This window comes from Taudactylus pleione, unplaced genomic scaffold, assembly GCF_031769625.1.
Source record: "Taudactylus pleione unplaced genomic scaffold, aTauple2 ptg000918l, whole genome shotgun sequence".
Lineage (NCBI taxonomy): Eukaryota > Metazoa > Chordata > Amphibia > Anura > Myobatrachidae > Taudactylus > Taudactylus pleione.
In genome coordinates, this window is record NW_028285319.1 from 3033611 (window position 1) to 3059350 (window position 25740).

A 25740-nucleotide genomic window follows, 5' to 3' on the forward strand; every position below is an offset into this window, starting at 1 on the left:
GCTCCACCCTCCACAAACCTTAGCTATGACACCGGGGTATAAATCTAAGGTCTCTACTATGTTTATGGATCCTTTCCAGGAGGTATATTTACTAAAGTTCAGGTTTTCAGAAGTGGAGTTGTTGGCCAAAACTTTTTGGACCAATCGCACAAATTTGCAGCTTATCGCATGTATGTGTGCTCCCGTTTATCATGCAATTCAATTACAAAACTGGCAATAACACATTCGCACGATAATTCTTGTAGGGATCACATATGAAAAGTACAGGTGGAAATAGGGAAATCAGCATGTACCCCCCAAAAAGGTACACTAATACTGGGTGACAGTATTGAAGTATTTTATTGCCCATAATCAAAGGGTTTTGAGTTCTTAAATTGTGTCAAATGGCTGTTATATGCATTTTATTATAACAGTAAAAATAAGATAGATATATTTTTTGACCAAAAGTAATGCTCCTGTTTAATTAGGGGTACATAAAATGGGGTAAATATATTTTTGAGTCATTTTAGGGCAAAAAATTTAACAAATACACCTGCTGCAATGCAATGCAATGTGTAAAGCACCTGCCCCATACATACAGCCCTCCAAAATACCTAACCCACTACTTTGATTCCATTTTCCTGCACTTTTAACTATTTCACCCCAAAAATTATTGAAAAATTATTGGCCCAAATAAGCTAATTTAAAAAATATTGTTGCCCAATTAGTAATTAAGGGGGATGTTCCAGGGGTTCTGCACCAAGTCCCGACATTTTAGACCAAAAATTGGGATTTTGTGCAACTCTTTACCTACTCAGATATGGTGAAAACTAATTTGCGATAATTGCTATGGAAGACTTCAGACTGTTGCTAATTGGATAGCACGATAACCATTTTTGGAGAAAAGTTTTCACAAGTCAAACCTTTTCGCCGAAAAACGGGTATTCACAGCTAATTGAATACCCCTCTTAGTCTGTATATGAAACACAATGGAACTTGAAGTGGAAAAAAGCCACGTCTACTGCATTGTAGCATTCTGTGTACAGATTCAGACTAAGTCACCCACAGATATACAAGTATTGTATATCAAATTAAACAGCACGGTCTCCTGCTGAATCCTAGTCACATGACATTGGGACTAAGAAGCATTATCAGACAAATAAGGCAGACAAAAGACTTCTGGCGCTAGCAGAATCACATGCGACCTGGCACTCCGAGAGGAGCTGTTTGGCGCGACTGCAGAAAGAATGGATGAGGACAATTCTATAGGTCTGAGAATCAAGCAAAATTTTGCTTCCTGGGATTGTTACAATTGATCATCAAGGCTACATTGAGATGATGCTCAACAATTTTGGTATGGCAGATTCTAAATCTGTCAGTTGATCTATAAGTTGACATAAGTACAAACATATCTAAAGCTACAGTTATACCCCTTTTCAACCAAAATTCCGGGTCTGACCCGGAGTTGGAACAGAGGGCCTCATTCAGAGGCGGTCGGAGGATGCAGCAGTCGCTCAGAAACTGGGCGGCCGCTTGCATCCTGACCGCCCGCCTCTGTTTCGGTCGTTAGGCTGTGGGTTTACACCCACAGCTCTAACGACCGCTAGGGTGATGGTCGCGATGGTCAGAGACCATCGCAACCATCGGGGCTTACGACGAGACCCTAGGGTAGGGTCTCACTTGTCGTAAGCCCCGGAGAGCTTCTGGCTCTGTCAGAGCCGGAAGCTCTCCACTGACATCACTAGTGATGTCAGTGGGGCCTCCCCCAAACGGTAGGCATTTCGTTTGGGCTGCCACCCCCCCGGCCCGCCTTCCAAACGGGGCGAGCTGTCAATCAACATCGACAGCTCGCCCCCTTTGGAAAGAGACCCGCTATGACCGGCACTGTCGGTCGTAGCGGGTCTCACGCATGCGCACGAAGGAGCCGGTTCCCTCGTGCGCATGCGCACTTGACAAACATCGAGGCGGCCATGCGGTCGTAGACCGTACGGCCGCCTCTGAATGAAGGCCACAGTTCCTATCCGGGTCAGACCCGGAATTTAGCCGGCGCCAACTCGGGATATTCCCGAGTCGGCGCGCTCACACCGCAGTCAGGTCTGCATAGACCCGGCTTTTCCAGAGTGAAAGTGGACGCATGGAGATGACGTTATCTCCAAGCACCACTGAAGCCGGACCAATCGGCCGGCTAGCAGCGCACTCCAGGTCATCGTGACCTGGAGTGCGCTGTTCTCACAGCAGGGTTTCACGGTCTACGCCCATGTGAAACCCTGCTAGTTACTTGGGTTGGATTGCCGGGTCACTCGACCCGGCGATTCAACCCTCTCCCCTTTTACACCAGGGAGCTGCCCGGGTTAACCCTGCAATAACCCGGGTTTTAGCTCCGGTGTAAAAGGGGTATATGTGTCCAACTTCAGAGACAGAGAGACTGAGGAAATGAGAGGAGTTCCTTATCAAAGTGCCATTGGAACATTAATGTATGCGAGCATTGGTACATGTCCAGACTTCACGCATGCAGTCAGTTGTGGCATTTAATTCACTATCAATACAGGAAAAGAACATTAGATTGCTGTTATGCCTATCCTGAGATTCCAGAAAGGCACAAGTTCCTTGAAACTAATGTGTGAGAAAGATAGAGGTTTGGATCTACAAGCTTTCTGTGGTCAGAATAGACATTAATACACTGGATACATACCTGCTTACCTTAGCGGGCACAGATGTCAGTTGGGCTAGCAGAAAACAGCATACTGTTGCCTTTTCTACTACTAAAGCTGATTTTATGGTATTCCCGGATTCAGCCAAAGAGGCTTTGTGGTTAAAGGAGACTTTGTTTGAACGGAGTCTTCTAAGTCCAGATAATAGCACATGCTTGCCTACTTTTGAAAAAGCTTTTCAGGAAGATTGTGAAAGCAGCACCTATAAAGGTGGTAGTTTAGTGGACATGTACTGCTACATCTGAGAGGCGTGCTATAAGATTGACTTAAAGCCACATGTAAATGAGCCCCAAAGCTGTTGGTTGATGAAAATACACTGATAGTTATCATAAAATGCATGTAGCCATAGGGATCATTGTGCCTTATAACAATGCAGGGAAATTATACTAATGATCCCATTTGAATGCATACATGTCTATTTTTCATATATAAAACAGCATCATAATTGGGGTAAAGAGCAATGAGGGAGATTACTAGACTTTTCAGGGAGTCAGGGAGATTGCTAGACTCTTGAGGGAGTTTGATGCTACTTCAGGGAGTCTCCCTGACAATATCATCCGCATTGCATTTGACCATAAAGATGCAACTGACTTGTCTTACATCACCAAACACCATGACCGCTCTACAGGGCTGTAACTATGGTGGTGCGACTTGTGCCCTGGCACAGGGCACCGCAGGGCAGGGGGCACTGTTGTGGCCTGTCAATTTTCTGTTTATTATCATTATCACTTGTAGCTTCCTCTTCTTTTATTCCCAGCATCTCCTGGCCTCCCCTATCTCTTCCCTGGCCCTTCCCCATGAGGCCATGGCCTTTTTTGGGTGCGCTTCTTATGTCTATATTTGAAAAATGAGGGTGGGGGCTTTCTGGCACAAGGCACCAAAAAGTCTATAAGTAAAACATACTGACAAAAAATGCGCTAAAACATATGCTCAGACATAATAATACTTATCAAAATAGTTGAGTCTTGGACTCTCAGTGTTCAATGAGCAGCTCCAAATATGCAAACAACATGGAAACATACAATAGTGCAATACTGCTGAAACAGTCTTTCAAAAACACCATTCAGTGTCCATGGGGGAATAAAGGAATAATTCTAGCGCACTGTCATGAAGCTACTGGTATAAGGGATTGTCAGTCCCAAGAATAACCACAAACGATCAAAAACATATAAAAATACCAGCTCTATAAAGTAATAAACATATACAGAAAGATAGAAGATGAACGGTTTAGAAATATACAAATATACATTTATTGAAGTAATAAAATCAATGCTCTATCATAAAAAGTGACACATGAACTGCTCATATTCGTATACAATAATACCTAAAAGGATTTTTATAGCAGATAAAATTGTCCACTTAAATCCACTCCTGAGATAAATTAATATTGGTATTAGGACTCTCTCCTGTCCCAAAAATAATTAGCAGCAGAACTTTACCAATGATGGTTACAGTTTGTTTCACCGGAAGATCCTCTGGCATCCAGCATGTAATGGTGGTAAGCTGGAGCACAAGTAACAAGGTGTCCTCCACAGCTGCAAAAGTTTGTAAAGGTAAGATATCGAGTCCAATGTTAGTCCAACAAATTCCAGGAGTCCGAATAAAAGGATCCAATCTCAACGCGTCTCCCTGAGCAATGGCCGCTCAGCTTCATCAGGACTCCAGGAATTTGTTGGACTAACATTGGACTCGATATATCTTGCCTTTACAAACTTTTCATTTGTGCTCTGACATGCACTGTCAAGTGTGGGACCTTATATAGACAGGTGTATGCCTTTCAAAATCATGTCCAATGAACTGAATTTACCACAGGTAGACTCCAATTAAGCTGTAGGAACATCTCAAGGATGATCAGTGGAAACAGGATGCACCTGAGCTCAATTTTGAGCTTCATGGCAAAGGCTGTACATGTGATTTCCTTTTTTTTAATTAAATTTGCAAAAATCTCAAAAAACTTTTTACACATTGTCATTATGGGGTATTGTGTGTAGAATTTTGAAAACAAAAAATAATTTATTCCATTTTGGAATAAGGCTGTAACATAAAAAAATGTGGAAAAAGTGAAGTGTTGTGAATACTTTCCGGATGCACTGTATATTTAGCAACTCGAGGAGATCGAAACCCCTTGTTGTCTCATGCTCCAAGGTGGGAACCTTGCTGGATGTATCACGGACACAGCGTGACGTCATATCCGGCCCTCAGGGCTGTGTGATCGAGCAGACCTGTGATGTGTCCATGTGGAGTTTGAATGATGTGTGGGATGGCGATTACACATGAGTAAATACCCGTTTTTATTGTTTATTAACAAAAGTTGTTTTTTATGGTAATATGCCGAGCTCGAGGACTTCCAGTCTGTTAGTATAAATAGCCGTCAGGAATGGTGGTCACGTATACTTGACAAAGACGCCTGGAGCATCGAAATACGTTGGACAGTGACCAGGGGATATACAATTTTTAATGCTGCACAGATTGGTCCCACCTCGGAGCATGACACAACCCGGGGTTTCTATCTCCTACAGTCGGTGAACATATATACAATCTGACCTACTGTGCCAGAATAAATAGTGTATTAACCCTGTCTTTAATATTGTGAGAATAAAAGGATTGCTTTAGAAAATTGAGGTGTATAACGTCACTCCTGATGCTCATTACTATCCCTCTCTGAAAAGGTTTTTTGCAGTACACGGTTACTTTTTTACCTGTGATTGAAAAACCATTATTTACTACGTTTTATTAAAATTGACGTTATTACACTACGGCATGTCCCCTGTATGATTTCATTTGAAATGCTGATTAGACTGAGGGGACATTTGTGTTGAATTATATCTTGAATATACCAGAATATCTATTCGTCTGATGAGGATTCATATCTACAGAAGTGAATATCAACACAATGTTATTTGTATAGAAAATCATATTTTACCTTTGAGAAGGAGCATTTGATATATACACATATATTAGCATTGACCTTTCTTGTAACTGGTGTTTTTCTTACAATTTATATTAAGCTGAACCTTCCTGTGTGGAGTGTTGGAGATATAGAACTTTTAATTGTTTGCAGTTATACAACTTACCTGCCACATTAATCCTTTGTCATCCAATAAAACTGTTCTACCTGATTAATACATTTAAGACATAACTAACTTATGTATAGTGTGCACTGGCCTCATCATACATTACTGCCACCTATACCAACTATACTGTAGGGTCTGCCAATAGACCCACTTAGAGTTTTGTCTGATATAACTCTGAGAATGTAACGCTCTACTTTTCCACACAATCACATTTGGGAGAACACAGCTCCAATCCATTAAGGCTAATTTATGTTAATGGAATGAACATAACTCTAACATGTCACACTCAAACGGACTCCCCAGAACCAGCAGTAGTATAGGGGTACAGTTCTTCTTTCCCTGGCTTCAGAAAGGCATTTTTAAATCACCAATCTCACTACTTATTCAGACATTACTCAATCCCACTAACTATGTGGTGCAGTATGCAAAATGTTACCTAAGTAACTGCACAGGTGACATTTTTGAGGTGCTCTGCATCTTTTACCAAGTCTTTCTATAAAAAGGTCATGGTATTGAGTGAAGAATACCTTCACAAATACTGTTGAGAATGTCACAGCTTCACTTTCCTGCATATTCAGATTTACCACACACACACACACAAAAACTCATTAAAATAATATAAGTAGTGTCATGGATAGTTCCACAGTATTTGTGTTTGTAAAAACCAGAACTAAAATGTAAATATAATGATTATTTTATTACCAGTTATTTATATAGCGCACAAATATTCCGTAGCGCTTTACAGAGAATAGTTGGCCATTCACATCAGTCCCTGCCCCAGTCGAGCTTACAATCTATGTTCCACATCACATGCACACAGACATACACAAGAGGGTTAATTTTTGGTGGGAGCCAATTAACCTACCAGTATATTTTTGGAGTGTGGGAGGAAACTGGAGTACCCGGAGCAAACCCACGCAAGCACAGGGAGAATATACAAACTCCACACAGTTAGGGCCGTGGTGGGTATCGAACCCACAACCTCAGTGCTGTGAGGCAGCAATGCTAACCATTACACCGTCTGTGCTGCCCTGTATGTAAAAATAGATACGCATTGAATGTTATTGGATGACTCTCCAAATGTAAGAGATTCACATACAGAAATTTAGCCCATCAAATATAGCAATATTGGAAATAGCAACTCTACTGCAATGAATGGTATCTGGCAATTACCTACAGTAGCATACAGCGTAATCACGGATCTGTAATTGCTACTACTTTTTGTTTTCTTTGCATGTGAAAACTGAAAATCACCTGGAAAAAAAAACCTAAATATTTACAGCAGCAGTTTTCAATAACAACAGAAACAGCACTTTAGAACAAATTTGCCCATAAATAGCTCATGAAAATAAACAGTTATTTCCTGCTGTGGAAAACAGCAGCTAAAAAATGCCTTTGCAGCACTGTCCTTACAATCTGATTAGTTGCTATGGGATACAGGACATTTTTCTGTACACCAGTTTTCATAAATGTCCCCCCATTATGGTGGTTTTTCTTATTAATGTTTTTTCTTCCAAGTCTTGTTCTCACAATGCATTCCAAGTTAATACTGCTGCAAAATGTTCAGTATATACTTTATGTTTATATATGTTCTGTATGCTGCAATCACAAGATGTAATAGCTGTAGTGCTTTTTAAAATAAGTAATATTTTAGGATATATATATAACACATAAAACACAATTTTTATTATGCATTATTAATGTTTAGTAAACTAAATATAGTACAGCTGTTAAACAGCGCATCAGTTTAATTATAAGAATAATCCTTTCTAGTTGGTAAAGAAAACCCTATCTTTATTTCAGTGCAATTGCATTCTTGTGCTGTGATTTGCAGATACTGTAGTTATACTGAGAGAATTACTACATAAAGCAACAAAGTATAATAGTTTTTTGCCAATAAAAATAATGAATTGCTCCATACCAGAAGCCTTTAAAAGCATTTCACGCTGCATTCTGCCATAAAATATAAGTTATTGAGGCCTTAAATTAACACATTGGGAGTACATTATTGACTTTAATATAAATAACTGTCTTCATGTCTCACTAATACATCCTCCTTCGCATGTTCTGTGTTTTCTTTTATTACCAGTTTACTATACTTACTGTATATTCTTACATTATAAATCTGGGTTGCAGCTTTTGTTTATTCAAGCTTATACTAACACTTACTCCTACCTTATTTTTTTTACCACTGCTGTTCATTTTTCTTTTCACTCACAGTATGTATCGAAGTCTGTTCTTCGCTTTTATTTGATTATTTTCCAGAATGGATTTAACAAAAAGATGAACCTCTCTTACACACCTCCAACCAGAGCACTGAAAATCAGAGAATATTCTTACACACTAAAGAGGTTGTGGGGAGTGGCTTGTGTAACAAGTGGGACCTCAGAGATGGTAATGCTGGCTGGGACAAGGGACAGGCAGAAAAGACAGCTGAATTGGATGCAGTGGAACCGGCCCCAGGCATACTTGTACCGCGTACAAGAATGTTTGCAGCACACTCCCCCTCTCTTCCACCAAGCCAACTTATGCACATAATGAATATTATTATTATCATTTATTCATATGGCGCCACAAGTGTTCCGCAGCGCCTTACAAAGTACATACAAATAGGTGATCAGTAACTTACAGTACAGTACAATACAATGCAGGAAAAGGATAATATACATTGCTACATTAGCGACCATAACACCCACATAAGCAGCAGAGCATAAGCAATGGGGAGTAAGAAGTAGATGAAAGTACAGTAGGGAGAAGCACAAGAGGGTAGAGGGCCCTGCTCATAAGAGCTTACATTCTAACAGGACAGCACGGCTCACTGAACAGTAAACCAATCCAGGTGTCACGCTATATATTTCGAGCTGACCCTGATGGACATATGGGACTGTTCTTCGTGATGGTACAGCATGTAACAGCTGTCGATGAGACGCTGATCATCTGAGGATTTCTCAATCTAAGTGTGGCTGGCATGAGATCCGGAGCTTGTTAAGTGGGTTTATTCACTATACACTCACATCACTAAACTGGAGTTTTTCAGAGACCCTGCCTGATATGGTACCATATGATCCTAATGAGTTAATACCCAGAGAGACTTTCTTTTTATATAATACCAGCTGGTATGTATATATACATGCGGAACTCTGCACGTTTCTTTTAAATGAATAGGTATTTATTGTGAGCACCGTAACTAGAAGAGATACAATTTACAATTGCTACAATATATTTTCATGTTACATATGAAGTTCTATTATTCATTGCTGGGTTAATATGTGTGCATACTGGATGTTTTTATATTGTACTGTTTATATATATATATATATATATATATATATATATATGAATAAATCTTAAATAGAGTATACAATGTTGATTATACATTGTTGAAGGTTACAGCTCAGCCTGCTTTATTCTTTGTATTGCAATGAGGTCGGCAATTGCCTGTTAATTGCCTTTATTCCTATATATCATCAGGCACAGGGTTTATCCTTGTGTTATTGTTTAAGACAGTAATAAACAAAGGAAGAAATAAGCAAGGTAATATGCAATCAGCAGAGAAAGTAGAGCTATCACAATAGAGAACAACAGAAAAGAAATATGAAGGGTTTTTATGTTTGGGAAGAATAGGTCAATAGAGCAAAGCCGAAGGTCAGGGAGAGATTAAACAAAACTAAGTTCAGGGTAAAAAGGAGAGAAGAAAGGTGCAAACACTGACATTAGGAGGCTACTTATCTTCCATTCTCCCATGCAGTGACAGTGACTCTCCAGATTAGTCTATATGGATGTCACTCATGGCAAATAAAACCTCCTTGTCAGAGGGTTTAAAAGGAAAGAGTGTCCACAGGAAAAGTCTACACATGGCTCTTTGCATTCTTAACTCCCCTTTCTCTTGGGCTCTAAGTGCTCGCCCACCGGCAGGCTGATCACTCCGATCTCCTGACTGCAGTCCAGTCTGTGGGCCTGAATGTAGCAAGTGGGCCATAGTCTCAACTCCCCTGCACTAGAGTAGCTTCCAGAGCTTGTGTGTTTGGGAGAATGTTCTTCAGAAAAACAGAGACGATGGCATTAAGAAAAAAATACTTAAAGACATACAGATTTCAGGCATCCGTGGATACTATTAGGCTTTCGGTCAGGCTATGACTTCAGCAGTGGCACTTATATGAGGGTTATGGTTATGCCCTTGTATGAAGGACACTCAATCATAGAAAAAAACAAGTGTCAGTTGTATTCAAGGGCAGAGTGTCTCTGTGCACTTTTTGTGATTGCATTTTTTAAGCAATAAAATCAAAAGCATTTCCCCTGGCTTTAAATGAAACAACAAAACATTTTTGAATCTGACATTTTTAAAAGGCCCAGCATTCCCGGCACTGACTCATGCTTGTGACGTCACACACTCGCACCCATGATGGACCTCCTTAAAGATATATGTGCTAGATTTAATGTGATATATTCCGAAGAGCTGTGTCTCATGGAAGAGCATCTGTCCTGGGGAGGAAAGTCCCACCACCTCACCACTGATATATAGAAGTATGTTTTTGTTTAGGCTACACAAATCTAGAGGGCTCTACACTCCTTCAGACCCTCCTGGAAGTTGCAGGTAAGTACACTAATCTAATAAGAAAAACACCTTATACTAGACAAAGGAGAGGAAAAGAAGTTGGTGTGGACCTACATACCTTCCATGTGTGTCCTGACTCTGGAGGAGCTATGGGCTAACCCCTTGTTGTGTGCTGCCATAGAGATTTTATGATTTAGAAGTATGAAAATCCAGTTTTTGTACCACGGACTTGAGGACTGATTCAGAGATGGATCGTATTTCACAGCCACAAGGAAGCGGCTGTGAAATACCATCCAACTAAAATGCAAATGCAGCAGGAGGTCTCTGCAGGAAATAGATAACTCCTGCATGCATCTGTGATCTGAGTGCAGAGTCCACAGATGCAGCAGCGGATCACCATCACCACCACCAGAAGCTTACTCAGCCTGGCTGGTGTAACCCCTCTGTCAGGTACAGGAAGTCTTCCTCTGATGATACAGACACTAGGGTGACACGCCCCCGTTTTGCAACGATCTTGTCTGATGTCTCCGCTCCCTAAACACCAATCATGTCAATCATGCTGCGGCTAAGGGGGGACTACGAGCTAGTACACAGGACCTGTTTTGCACATGTGCAGAACGGGTACTGTGCCTTGCGCAGACACTGAACCATCACCTATCAGGTTTACATACATATCTGAAACAGGCCCTTGGTCCAGATAATTATAATTTGTTACGGCTGATTACTATGGCAGTAAGAAATTAAGGATGGCCAGAGGACGTAACAAAAATCACATCCAGGGACAGAGGCTCTGACAGAAGTCCATCCCGGCAAGCCGGGGAACTTCTAGAGAGGAGGGGGCCTGTGTGCAGTCTCCAACATGAGCCCCCTCCTCTCCGCCTAGCGTCCAGCAGCGCACTGAGCTGTGCGCGGCCAGTGCCGGAGTTATAGCCTCTGGGCACTAGAGTGTGCCCAGAATCTAGGGTGTATGCACAGGTCACCGGGAAAATGCCCGTGGCGACCATTTTCCCTGTACTGCGCATGCACAAACGATGGAAAAATGGCCACCACAGCCATTTTCCAGTCGTTTTACAGAGCCGGACACCTGCGCCGATGTGGGACTCCAGAGAGGTAAGTAAGATTATGGGTGCAGGGTGTGCAGTGCGGGGCCCTCCTGGACCCAGGGGCCCGTGTTGCCCGCACACCCTACACCCATTATAGATACGCCCCTATCTGCAAGCAGTTAAAAGTAAAGCAATCGATAATGTGATCACTTTACTTCTGGGTTCGGAACCCAGCCGTGCTATGGCGCACATGCAAACAGCCACTTTTGCAAAATGTAGACCATAGGCTACAATGGTTAACACCATTTACATTCCAGAGATTGGTGAATATGGAATATTAGCAGCCACCATAGAATCCTATGGGGGCTGCTTTGGCAATTGAAAATGAGGGACTGTAGCAGATGTCTCAGATATCTTAGGGGTCCTGTGAATATATATTCAAATAAACAACTCCACATACAGTGATCTGGGATAGCAAGAATAAAGCAGTATATGATAACTTTGGTTACATTAACCATATCATTGCAAAAGAATGGAATTGCACACGTGAAGTGTAAACCAATCAAAGAAAGGAAATTGGCAATTATAACTATAAATAAAACAGAAAAAAACAAACGTGAAATTTGGTGGACATGCAGCCAAACTGATAAGAGAATCTTAGACACGATTAAAAACTAAGGGTCAATTGATGCTTAACAGTAGATCATTCTTGCGTATAGGCAGCAGCTGGCTACAATCAGCTTGTGATAACTGCATCATTAACTAATTGATTGGTAATATATGTTAGCATTAAAACAGTACTTTAAGCAACATATGCATATGGTCAAAGAAGGAGAACAGTGCGCACCACAGTTAATAAATGAAAGGATTTATTTAATACAGCATACATAGACGACTTACATTTAAGTTTCCAGCAAGCAGCATACACATTATGGAAAAATATCACGAGATTCGCGGAAGCCTCAGAGCGACACCAACAGCCTGGATGTAAACAACAGCGCTTGTGATCTTAACCGGTGTTAGCGGTGCTTGCGTCTCGGCTCGCTCCCCCTCTTACAGACTTTACCAAGAAAGCGGCAGCGTCACAACGTCGTGACGTCACCAAACCACGCCCCAAACGCGTTTCATCACGGCGACTTAGTCAGTGGGTGTTGTTTCATCCAGGCTGTTGGTGTCGCTCTGAGGCTTCCGCAAATCCCGAGATATTTTATGTGTATGCTGCTTGCTGGAAACTTAAATGTAAGTCGTCTATGTATGCTGTATTAAATAAATCCTTTCATTTATTAACTGTGGTGCGCACTGTTCTCCTTCTTTGACCAGAAATTCCTATATTGAACTCCTGAGGAGGATACTTGGAGAAACATGCTGCAAACAGTGAATGTGTAATAAAGGACTTTACCTGTATTATAAGCTGAGACCAACATCTTGTGCACGGTGATATACATTTTTTCGTTGAATATATATATATATATATATATATATATATATATACATACAGTATATATATATATATATATATATTCATACAATAATTACTTGGATGTAAACAATCTTTAAGTTTTTCATATCCTCGCAGATGTGTTATTAAAATTGGCTTAGCACCAGAGTCCAAATCCATTTGTAACAGATACACATCAGAGAACACTAAGATGATTGCTGATTATTTCAGTTTAATTAGGTGATTATTAGTCATGCCAGAGATGAACAATCCAAATATCCTCATCATTCTTGCAACAAAAATCTTCATACATCACTGAATTTTAGTGGGTAGAGGATGACAAAAAAAAATTCCCAGATTACACTGACTTTAAAAATGAAAACAAAATAAAGTAATAGCTATATGTACAGGATGCGGTCATAATGCCGACTGTGGGGATTCCGGTGCTCAGAATGCCAGTGCCGGAATCCTGACACCTGTCAGAATCCCGGCGCCGATATCCCGAGTGCCAGCATACCGCACCCAACACATATGTACATGGTTAAATATTTATTGTGCAGAAAATGGTAAAATTCTTAACAACAAATTCAGCATAACTACATTTCTATATGTATTCCCATTTGTTTTCCTCGACTCCCCTGAAGGCACCACTACTTATTTACAGCTATAAATGTAGGCATTGTTTTGAGCTGGCCCTACAAAGAAGTAATACTTTGCACACAGAAAGAGAGACTGATGCAGAATAGAAAATACGCCAGTTTGTAGAGTATATATTGCGTGTTTTTACACTGCATGCCAGTTTAGGTTAGTGCTAGTGTACCCTGATGTAGTAAACTAAGTATTCAGTGGACCGCACAGATGCAAGCCTGTATACATGAAAATACGAGTTTAGTTCTGTGAACACTGGCCCTGATTCAGAGCCGGACGCTCTGAACAAGCGCTCTGTCTGCTGAATTAGGGCGTTTTTTTTTTTTGGAGCATCCTCCTGGCCGCTCGCATAGCTGTGGGTAACCACCCACAGCTATTGCGAGAGGCCAGGATGATGGTCGCGATGGTCAAGACCATCGAGACCATCGGGATTGCGATGAGACCCTTGTGGTAGGGTCTCGTGGCTGCAAACCCCATAGAGCATCTGGTTCTAATCAAGCCGGAAGCTCTCCCACTGACATCACTGGTGATGTCAGTGGGGCCGCCCACAAACGGCAGGCGTTCGCATGGGAACGCCTCCGTTTGTGAAGCCACCCCCATGCCATGCCTCCAAAATGGTGTGAGCTGTTCATCAAAATCGACAGCCGCCCCCTTTTGGTGCGAGACCCGGAGCGACGGAGCGGCCGCAGCTAGCCCGGGTCTCGCGCATGCGCATGTCGGAGCTAGCTCTGACATGCGCAATGGCCTACCATCCACCTGCTTGTGAGCGCATAGCGCTTGCGAGCGGGTCTGAATCAGGCCCCCTGTGTGGGAGCAATTATTCATGATTTGCATTTCACGCTACATCAGCTCCTGAATTAATAGTTATTTATACCTTCTTTCCATATTCAGGATCTACACAACAAAATGGCACAGAAACATTCTTAACTGTATCAATTTTGACAGATTAAAATATGTATATATATTATATTATTATAATTGTTTATTCTGGCAAGTAGTACAGAACTTGTATGTCAGAGAAACAAAAAGCAATAGACTTAATGGCGTTTGATTTTAATTCTATAAAACCTGTATTCTATTCTATTTAATGAGGATATGTTTAGAAATAAATAAAAATTGTGCTATCATTGTGTAGATTGAGATAGGTGCTTAGCCATGTCCCTGTAATACTTGTTTACTCTAACACTCTCCATTATTATTTACCCCTATTGTTGCAACTTAACAAACTGCCCAAACCTTGCAGAGTAATTTCATTTTTGCTGAAATTTTTCTTTCAAATATTTTATACAGAAATAATGAGATTGCATGTAAATGTCTGTCACATTTATACAGAGTCACTTTCAGCTACAGTATCTTTTCAGCTACAGTATCTCTCATTGGGGTAAGCAGACTGTCTCTATGTACTGTTCTGGAGGATCCGGTCACAGGATTTTATTTTTTGAATATGATCTCCTCAGTTAGAGCAGAGAACACAGTAGGCACTGCTGGCGTGAGAGAGATCTTGTCAGACTGTGTCAAATGAAAATAATGCAAGGATATGACAGGATACCTTCCCTAAAGAACATATATAGTGTATAATAGTATACTATATATAATAGTATGAATAGTATGACTTCAGTTGTACATATAAACATGACCTATAGGATATTCAGCAGTTGTCTTGAGTACTTTCAAAAGTTGTGCAATAATAATATATTTTTAATATTTTTAATTTTACAAGATTTGGGTGATGAGGATTATACAGCTGAACTTTTGATTTGTATTTTCCAATTGAATTTAATGCTTTTTAAATACATTTCTAAGATATATAGTTCAAGAAGTGCAAGCAGATTTTATATAATCTTGAAAAACACAGATAAAATAACATTGTGAACATTTATAATGAAATATAGTGATGGGCCAAATGTAATAGCTCCAGGTTGCAGAAAGTGCAGAGATTTACATGATTTTGCCGTAAAACTCAAAGCGTCAATTATTTTAATACAAAATCAGGTTGGTTTTGCCTTTAAGAAATTCTGCTTTAAATCTTGTTGCTGAATGACTGAAAGATCGGCACTCTGCCATATGGCCAAATGTCTTTTAAATTACAAACTTATTCTTAGTTACTAGGTCACTAAAGGTGGTCATTTTATTGTTGAATTATATCATACCTGAGAAGGATGTCACTGGCTGACAACAAAACTGCCTCATAAATACTAAAAAATAAATAAATGTGTAATTAAATGCTGCCAAATGGTGTAAAAAATGACCATCTTTTAGTATTTATTTTTTAATTCCTAGTAAGAAACAGTTGCAAGTTTTTGGGAAATATGTACCCCTTGATCAAGGTTTTTTCTGTTTCTATGAAAAAATAAATGTTTAATTTCTCTGTTTGATGTGAAAAAAAAATCATCACACAAGATGCTCTATTGATGTTAAAACATCAAATCCATGTTTTTTTTTAAAAATAAAATGCTTAATACCTTTTAATAATGCTTTTGTAGCGGATTTCATACAAATCACTATCACCTTTTCAAAATCCCTCTGGAGGCTAAGTGTTGTCAGTAACACATATACACATAGCATGCCACGAACACATAACTTGCCACGAGTTGGCAGAAGGGATAGGAAGATTTTCCAGTGCACAGAGCAGATTGAGCTCAGAGGGAGTTCCAAAATCTTTTTGCTCACTATAACAAGTGCCATGTGACTGTGTCAAGAAAATACTGTAACTAAATAAGCAACACAAACTAAAGATTTTCTATAGCATGCCACAGTGATAAAAGAAAATGCTGCTACTGTACCTGAACACAATCTACTGCACATGCACACATTGAATTAGACAGTTACTATTTACTAAGTAAAATTATTTTTATCACTCCAAGTAAATTAGAGATAAAGGAAAGTGTCTGTAAATCATGTATTTACTTTACATATTTTCCATTGTACAAAACACCTTTTTCTGTTTAAAAAGGATTTTATCATGATTAGTTTGTCACTTATACGGTATCATGCCTAAGCATAGCTCTCAGGAATAATCATTGTTATTTATTTTGTGGTGACAACATTGTAAAATGAATGTCTCAAGAAGTAACAGGTTATTATTGCTGTACTATTCTGATTGATCCTTTTTTAAAAATCAAGATACAAACAGGAAGCTGGCACTAAGGCCGGGTATAAACAGAGAAACAAAAAGACTGGGTGCTAATCAATGAATAAAATATTATAAATAATAGCAGCAAATTCACCCAATGTGCTTGTGTCTGCCCACTACTAATATAGAGATACCACAACAAGACAATGGTGGTGCGCTAATAAACAAATAAATAATATACTATGTAGTTCCCGAAATGACAGAAAAAATTCTCAAGACAGCACCTATATGATATTAATAATCTTTATAAAAATTTAATATGTCAGTACATATAATCACATTATTACACTTATAAATAATCACTTTTATCCAATATAGAAAGACACAAATGCACTCCTGAGAATTGAAATATAAAATATACTGCCTCTAATAGAAATGAATCACTGGATCTTTGATGCCTGGAGCAGTCTCTTGTCAAATTAATGACGTGGAAAATTCAATAATAAATATATAAAGCTCTTTCTGTATGATATAAGTGCGCACACTGTTATACCAGTCTCTCACCACATCGATACCTAGTTGCAGAGTCCCATGAACAATCCGTTGAGTTTGGAAGGACACACCTCCTATGAAGCACGCTCACGGTGGGCACTCCTGGTAAATAGTGAGGGTCTGGTCGGTGTTTCACGTGTGCAGCTGATAACTAAGGGAGTTTACAATGCACAATCTCAAGCAAAGTGAGCTGTTCTGAGTCACAGACACTTCTATATATTGTGCTGATGGAGCTTCCAGCTCCCGGCTTGAGACTCGGTCTGTTAGGATTCCACAGCACAAGATTTCAGTTTCAGTAGCATTACAGCAAATCTACTGTAATATATAAAATCACTGTCAGGTAAATCTCTGACCAGTTTCGCTCCAATATGGGGGCTTTATCAAAGAGCTTATATCAAGTGTGCACACTTATATCATACAAAAAAAGCTTTATATATTTATTACTGGATTTTCCACATGTCATTAATTTGACAAGAGACTGCTCCAGGCATCAAAGATCCAGTGATTCATTTATATTTGAGGCAGTATATTTTATATATTTTAATTCTCAGGAGTGCATTTGATTCTTTCTATATTGGATAAATGTGATTATTTATAAGTGTAAATGTGATTATAAGTACTGACATATTCCGTTTTTAAGACAAAGTTTGGAGCTCGCACAGGATAAACATGGAATTATTACATCCCTGAGTTATTAACACTAACTGCAGTTATGTTAAAATATAGGCAAAGAAACAGACAAATCACAGGTGCACAACTCCAAATTACTGATAATATATAAATGCAATAAAATTTTGCAATCAATAGAGGTTTTTAGCGTAATCATGGCCAAGGTTATTGGCCTACTCACCATATCCAGGTAACCTCTTTCGGGTAGATCCCTAACATACTTGGGTTCAAATCCAGAGTGCAGGACACCCCCAAACTAGCCCAGCTAAGCCGCCCCAGGGCACCGCCATAGTAAGAATTCAGACGCTCTGTCCCATTTACATACGGGACTCAGATATTGCAAGTATCTTTTACTTTATTACCATTAGGGTAACTTGTGTGTGCGCAACATTACAGTTATATATTATTATCATATGACCACATTCTCTACTCTCTTACCTCATGTAACCTTTAGCACTCTCTCATCTGACTGCCGTTTTTGTTTTTTTCTGCAATGTTAATCCTGACATCAGATTAGAACACACTCTGGGCCTGATTCAGACCCGCTCGGGAGCGCTATGTGTCGATGGTGGCCCAGTGTGCATGCGCACGACGGAGCCGGCACCGTCATGCGCATGCGCGAGACCCGGATAGCGACGGGCAATCCGTCGCTCCGGGTCTTGTACCAAAGGGGGCGTGCTGTCGATGTTAAGTGACAGCACGCCCCCTTTGGTGGGCGGGCCGGGGGCGTGGCTGCCCAGACGGAGGCATTCCCATGGTAACGCCTACCGTCTGGGGCTGGCACCACTGACATCACAAGTGATGTCAGTGGGAGTGCTTTCAGCTCTGTTAGAGCCGAAATCTCTCTAGGGCTTGCGGCAATGAGACCCTACCACAAGGGTCTCGTCGCAAGCCCGATGGTTGCGATGGTCTTGACCATCACGACCATCTTCCTGGCCGCTCGCTATAGCTGTGGGTGGTCACCCACAGCTATGCAAGCGGCCAGGAGGCCGCTCTGAAAAACAAGAAGGCCAGCCCTGATTCAGAGCGAGCGCTCTGTCAGAGCGTCCGGCTCTAAATCAGGGCCCCTGTGCGGTTAGAAAGCAGAAGTGCATTTACTTTCTTCCTACCAGTGGCTCTCTCTGCCCTCTCATCCTTTGTCCTCTATTTTTCATATGACAAAGAGACAGTAGAGCAGCGAGGACCCTATCTGGGAACATGTATTAATTCTCTCCATTTTGGATATATGCTATATAATCCACATTGAGATCTTTATTACCATCATATTTCCTTCAGGTGACATTGTGGAAACTTATTACAAGGAATACATCTGGTTACAGTTACTCCTATGTGTGCATCTCCCTGTTATATATTAATGTGATATATATTTTTTCCTTTCATCATTCATGAAATTAATATCATTGTATGAATTTCGGGACAGTGAGGGATAATTTTGTTATAAACAGCCAGCACCATAGTTTGAGATTATGTTTATATGCATGTCACATATGCCTCTGACAACTACTATAATACACTGATGATACTATATGTTTTTTCCATTCCAGTGTTGGACAAATGCTGACTCTTTAATATGGTTGTACTGTTATTGTGCTAAAATACTCTGTTATTGTTAAAATACGGTATGCAAGAAACACAATGATGGGGACTACACAGCAACATTGTTGCTGATTGTATGCTCAAAACCAATTAGGTTTTATAAACTCTAATCATCATATATCATTACAGGCATGTAAAACAATTCTTTTCACACATTCACCGATTGTCATTTACTGAGAAAGGAAATAATTTATTCTATATGACTCACTTGTATTAGTGAATCATATTTTGATATAAAATAGGTGAATTTCACATCGTTCTCTCCCCATTTATATAGGAGTCTGCATACTCACTTATGCAATGTATGTTATATGTTTATTGTTTGTGTAATATTGGTATTATCCTTGTATATATTACTCCTTGGATTATCTAAAATCCTACATATTGTATAGACTTTAGATTAAAGGTTATATTTTAACATAACTCAGAACCTATACCGTCTTATATGAGCGCCCCCAACAACGAGTATTCTTTTCTCTTTTTTCTCAATATTCCATTTTTATAAAGATTATTAATATTATATAGGTGGTGTCTTGAGAATTTTTTCTGCCATTTTGGGAACTACATAGTATATTATTTATTTGTTTATTAGCGCATCACCATTCTCCTACTAAGGTCGGGTACACATTAGGTGATATATTGGACAGTGTGTCATTTTGAGGCATATTGGAATGACATATCAATTACATCACATAGGGCTCTATTTACTACAATCCACATATTGAATGCGGATTGTAGTGTGATATTACCGAGTGAATTCGCATTGCGAATTCAGGTAATATCACAGGGATTTACTATAAATCCCTTGCAGGGACAGAGCTTGCGATAAAGCTCTGTCCCTGCGGATCCCATCCGCACTCTACTCGCGGTATTTTCAGAAAAAATACCGCGACTAAGAGCACGCGCATGCGCCGACTGACCACCGCTACTACCCCCCCACCGACGCTAAGCCCCGCCCCCGGTGCTAAGCCCCGCCCCCCACGATCGCAGACCCCCGCGACCCCCCCCTCCCTTCATTACACTTACCTGCATCCTCCTGGCCTCCGGTGGTCTTCTCCGGGCTTCCCGATCAGGTGATCTCCCATACTGCACTGGGGCCCGATCACCTGATGACCGGGCCCCAGTGCACTGTGGGAGACCAGCTGACCGGAGAGGAGCCATCACCGGAGGCCCGATCACCGGTCCCTGGATTCAGGTAAGTGAAAAAAAAAATGTTTAATTTTTTTTTTCTTTTTTTTACAGTAATCAGCTTGCGGTCTCTATAGACCACATAGCTGATTACTGGTACCGGCTCCCGCCTCTGCTCTCCCCGTTAGAGCAGAGTGGGAGCCCGGTAACCGGGGGAGACCCTGGATAACGCCACCTCCAGGTGGCGTTATTATCACAGGGCTTCCCCCGGTATTTTTTTACAATTTATTTTTAGTAACTTGCACACAGATCACATTTCCCATTACAATTATGGGAAATGCGATCTGCTTTACTAAAAATAAGTGATACTGGGGGTTGGAGTAGAATTTTACTAGTTCTACTCCAATTGCCCTGTAATAAATACAGGTGAAACTAAAATTATTTTAGTAAAAATAATGTTAATAAATAGAGCTGATAGTGTGTACACTGAATCAGGCATTCAAGTGCGCCCTTTATCGCAGCTGCACATCAGATGGGAAGAGTTTATGAACAATGTGGTGCACATTGTGCAGTGTGTATGCTCAACCAGAAGACCATTAGATATATTGGTCCTATCGTTCCTCTGAAGACATCACCTGAAATGCCAGTGATCTACAAGATGATTGCATAGTGTGTACAGGAGTAAATGTCAATGCTCTGACATGATATACTGTGGAGTTGTTCATAAGACTGCACTGTGTGTACATTCGTTCTGAGGCATTTTTGACAGTATTTTAAATAATTCATTTTAGGAGACTTCCCAAAGGGGAGATAAAAGTGGTCACTGTTGGAGGCAGGCCTTGAAAATTGTAACTTGATTCAGCTACTGCAATGCAATGCCGCAAATCTCAGCATCACATATAGGAGGCGGGGCTATGATGATGTCATTTGCAGAGATTTGCTTCATTTATCCCACCTTCATGGCCATTTGAGAGAATTGGAAATGGGACGAAGTGGGTGCCTAACATTCTGGAAGTCTGTGGGATTCCTCAAAAATTGATGAGTGTCACTTCTCTTGTTGTGCCAGGTATCGGTCCTCGCTGAATATGTGCATCTTATTTACAAAAATAAAGCTAGAAGTGACAAAACTACTTTGCTAGAATACACTGATCAATTTGATGCGCAACATCTTTACATCTGTGTGCAAATGAGTCTGAATCTGTGTACAAAGTATTGCAATGCAGCGACCATGGCTTTTACTTATGCCAAGTTCCGATGTACTTCATCTGCGACTCATGGGGAAAAGGAGACACTGGAACTGATTTTCTTACATGTGACATTTTATGCAATCGAGTGTTTATTAAACTGGTGAACTACACTTAGAAATTTCTTTTCTGGAAAAAAAGCGATTGGGAGATACAAAATGTATTCTGAATATACTTTAAAGTTCAATCTTCAGCACTTAAGACTTGGTGGAAAAATTTGAAGAACATAAAAGACAGTGTAGATCAGCACATTGCAGTGATCACTGCTATAGGTGGACCTTCTGGTCTTTAGGTCTCCAAATCTCCTTAAGGTGTAGAAGGAGGTTTTCAAGGTCTTCTCACAGAATACCATCTGTAGATCTTTTAAAATGGGTAATATAGTAATGAACACACCTGTGCTCCAGCTAGGATATATGGAATACCTGGACTGTTAGGATGCCCTTAGCACTGGATTTGGGAAACCCTGTTTTAAGGGTCCCAAAGACACTGAAAGATTGCCTAAAATATGATTGTCAATCCAAGTGCAATACTTGCTCTAATACTCCTTTGTGAAGACCATATATATATATATATATATATATATATATATATATATATATATATATATATATATATTTGTAGTCTACAGGATAGTGGTTATCAAAATCACAGGTGTACAAGGGTGTACCCAATCCAAATAAAGTGCATGGCCAATCTTCATTGAAACATCCAATGGCTGATTAGCTGTGACTTCAGTTGATATTGAGTGTAGTATAGAATATCATGGTGTTCAAATAGTTAATGTTGGCAGTTTCTCTGTATATAGTATATAAGTAGTTCTAAAACTCATCATTATTTCAATCTCTAAACAATACACAATGCACCTACTGTATACTTCAACTTTATTTTCTAAAGAAATCCCAGATCAATAACATAGAAAGGATCCACATTTATATAAAACAAAATAAAAACACACTTATAATCATCTCTCTATTAGTGTGTGTGTGTGTGTCCCTTGGGGGTTGCCATACCTCTCATTGGAGAAACATTGTGTTTATATGTTATATTTAGGAAGGCACCCCGTCGTTTGCTGTTTCTACTGAGTGCCGAACTTTTGCAGTATATATATATATATATATATATATATATTATCAATCTAAAATTAAGAAGATGATAAGGTAAAAATTATGATGCTGAGAAACAGTGGCGGGCTGGGCCGGGGGGCAGGGTGCCATGTGCCCCCGCGGGCAGTCTGTGTCTCTGTGACACAGCTGCCTGCACCGCGCGTGTAGCACTGACCAGACGGAGTTCGGTCAGCGCTACACAGTGCCTGACAAACACACAGCCGCCGGTAGCTGTGTGTTTGTTTTAAGTAGCAGCTAATGAGAGTCTGTCAGACTCTCACTGACTGCTGCTGCGCCCACTGCCGGAGCCGCTCCATCTTCCGGTTCCTGCAGTGGGTAATGGAAGAGACGTCATGACGTCTCTCCATAATGCAGAGCGGGCCGGCCTGGGAGGACAGACGGAGGAGCGGATGATTCAGGTAAGTGTTTATTTCTTTTTTTATTACCTGTGTCTACCGGGGGGGGGCACTGCAAGGGAGGAAACCACTACTGGGGGCACTACAAGGTGGGGGACTACTACTGGGGGCACTACAAGGGGGAGATCACTACTGGGGGCACTACAAGGAGGGGGCTACAACTGGGGGCACTACAATGGGGGGGGATATCACTACTGGGGGCACTACAAGGGGGGGCTACTACTGGAGGCACTACAAGGGGGGGACTACTACTACTGGGGGCACTACAAGGGGCGACTACTACTAGGGGCACTACAAGGGAAGGGAACTACTACTAGGGGCACTGAATAGGGGGGAGGGGACTACAACTAGGGGCACTACATAGGGAAGAGGGGACTACCACTGGGGGCACTGCATCGGGGGACCACTGCTGGGGGCTCTATATAAAGGGCAATACTGGGGGTACTGCTTAGGGGGGAGACTACAACTGGGGCCACTATTTAAGGGGCACTGCATAAGGGTTACCACTATTGGGGGCACTGCATGGGGGGTGGACTGCTACTGGGGGCACTATATAAGGGGCACTGAATAGGGGGGATCACTACTGGAGGCCTGCATAAGGGGGTCCTCTCCTGGGGCAAAGGGGGGAACTGCATATGGACACCACTACAGAGGGCTGCCCCATATCTTTATTTTAACTTTACATTAATCCCATATGGACCTTCCTCCTCCCTGGAACACTTGACGGGGGGGTTGCGCCATAGCACGCACGTGCTCTGGGCACCCTGGCTACACGCTACTCCTCTGCCAGGGCCGCCTGCTTGCATCTGCCCTCCAGGCTAAAAGTTGCCAGCCAGTCCCTGCTGAGACAGATATATTGTTCTCACACATTCACTTTTCCTGCTATTTCAATTACACAGTCTTGAAATCTTCCAAAAGGACACTGCAAATAAATGTTAGCCATAGACTACTAGGATAAATAATGTGTATTTTTATTCTTGGTAACAGTATTCAATATTTTAGAGATCTACTTTCTGAGTATCACTTTTAACAATGATTTATTGTGTTTATATTTGAATTGTGAAACATTGCTGTTCTACAGTTTTCAGTTACCATTGCTATAGTAGAGAAGTGTCTCACTGATGTCATCATTGCAAAACTACTTTTATATTATGTTCAAGTTAATCAATGCAGTGATCTGAAACTGGAGTAATTGTATGACTTATTATTGAGTGCCATATTCATCATCACTTAATTTATAAAACAGCATGTGAAAATTAACATTTTCACATACTTTTGCATAAATTATCAGGGCCATTCATTATAAAGGTAATGTAGGAAATACTATATCATTGATCTCTTCTGCTTACCTTTCAGCCCCAACCTGACCTGTTGTTCCCATACACTTGTACAGGGATCAAATTCATCGAGCTCTGCAATTACAATATTTTCAGAGCTTGACTGAGAGAACATTCTCCATCTTCACACAGCGTTTGTTCCCGCTCCACCGCTGCTTACCTATGGAAAGGAGTCCCGGGTTGCGAACAGGGATCTATTGGGATTAATCCGCCACTGCACGGTGCTTTACACTGGACATCGGGGCTTTGTGCACCTGCGTTAACCCTAGTTCACACAAGCACACTAACACTGCAGAGTCAAATTTGGCTGTGCAATCTAATGTAGCAGTGAAAGGATTTGCGTCCCCAATAATTAACATTATGAATAGACCCCTTAGTATTTAACTCATACTTGCCTACTTTCAAAAAAGCCTTTCAGGGAGATTGTGAAAACAACACCTATGAGCGCAGCTTATTGTGGGCGTGTACAGCTACATCTGAGGGGCGTGTCATAAAATTTACTTACATACAAATGTAAATGAGTCCCAAAGCAGTTAGTAAGATTTAACCATAGGGATCATTTTGCCTTACAACCAATGCAGGTAAATTATACTAGTGATACCATTTGAATGTATATATATATATATATATATATATATATATATATATATATATATATATATGGTTTTCTTTAATATAACAGCTTCATATTAAGGGTAAGGTGCAAATCAGGGAGATTGCTAGACTCTTCAGGGAGATTGCTACTATTTCAGGGAGTCTCTCTGACAATAGGGGAGAGTTGGCAAGTATGATTTAACTTTGTAGTTCATGTATTACAATTCTCATTTAGCTCACTAGTCAATTTTTGGGGTTACACTTGCAAGCTAATTTTTTTTGTTTAATATCAATATGTCATAGTACAATATTATTATAATCCTTTTGTCTTCATTTAGCTTATCTAATTACATCTAATTAGGTTTATTTTTATGATAAAAATGTACTTGTTTTGACATGTTATTTGCTTTAAAATTCTACTTAGGACTCAGAACACATCCGTCATTATTAACCTTTTCTCATTTGTTTTACCTTGTAAAATTATTGACAGGTTTGAGAGATGAGTTTGTTTGTCAGGTTAGACTATTATGCTGTATGACAAGAGGAATGGCTGAGTAATGAAGCAGTTGCAAATCACTTC

General features: G+C 40.5%; 1 protein-coding gene across 1 annotated transcript in view; it reads right to left on the reverse strand.

Moving 5' to 3' along the window:
• Positions 1–25740, reverse strand: part of PCDH15 (protocadherin related 15) — a 1543840-nt gene that overhangs the window by 721041 nt on the left and 797059 nt on the right. The window lies entirely within an intron of this gene.